This window comes from Pteronotus mesoamericanus, unplaced genomic scaffold, assembly GCF_021234165.1.
Source record: "Pteronotus mesoamericanus isolate MK-2021 breed Mesoamerican mustached bat unplaced genomic scaffold, CSHL_Meso_final contig_116, whole genome shotgun sequence".
Taxonomy (NCBI): Eukaryota; Metazoa; Chordata; class Mammalia; order Chiroptera; family Mormoopidae; genus Pteronotus; species Pteronotus mesoamericanus.
The window spans coordinates 1,975,247-1,975,458 of NW_026555027.1; positions in this window are offsets into that span (position 1 = coordinate 1,975,247).

Below are 212 nucleotides of genomic sequence, written 5' to 3' on the forward strand. Positions count from 1 at the left end.
TACCGCGCAACACCAAGCGCGCATGCGCTCGCGCTCGCACTGCTCCGAGCGAACTCCGCGCCTCTCGCGAGAACGTCGGCTTCCTGCACTGCCCTCTGTCGGATTGGCGGACTGTTGGCATAGAACTCTGGGACTCGGGTGCTATTCCACGGGTCACAAAGAGGATCATAGAGACCAGAGTTAAGAGTGAGCTGTGTGCACGATGCTGCAGT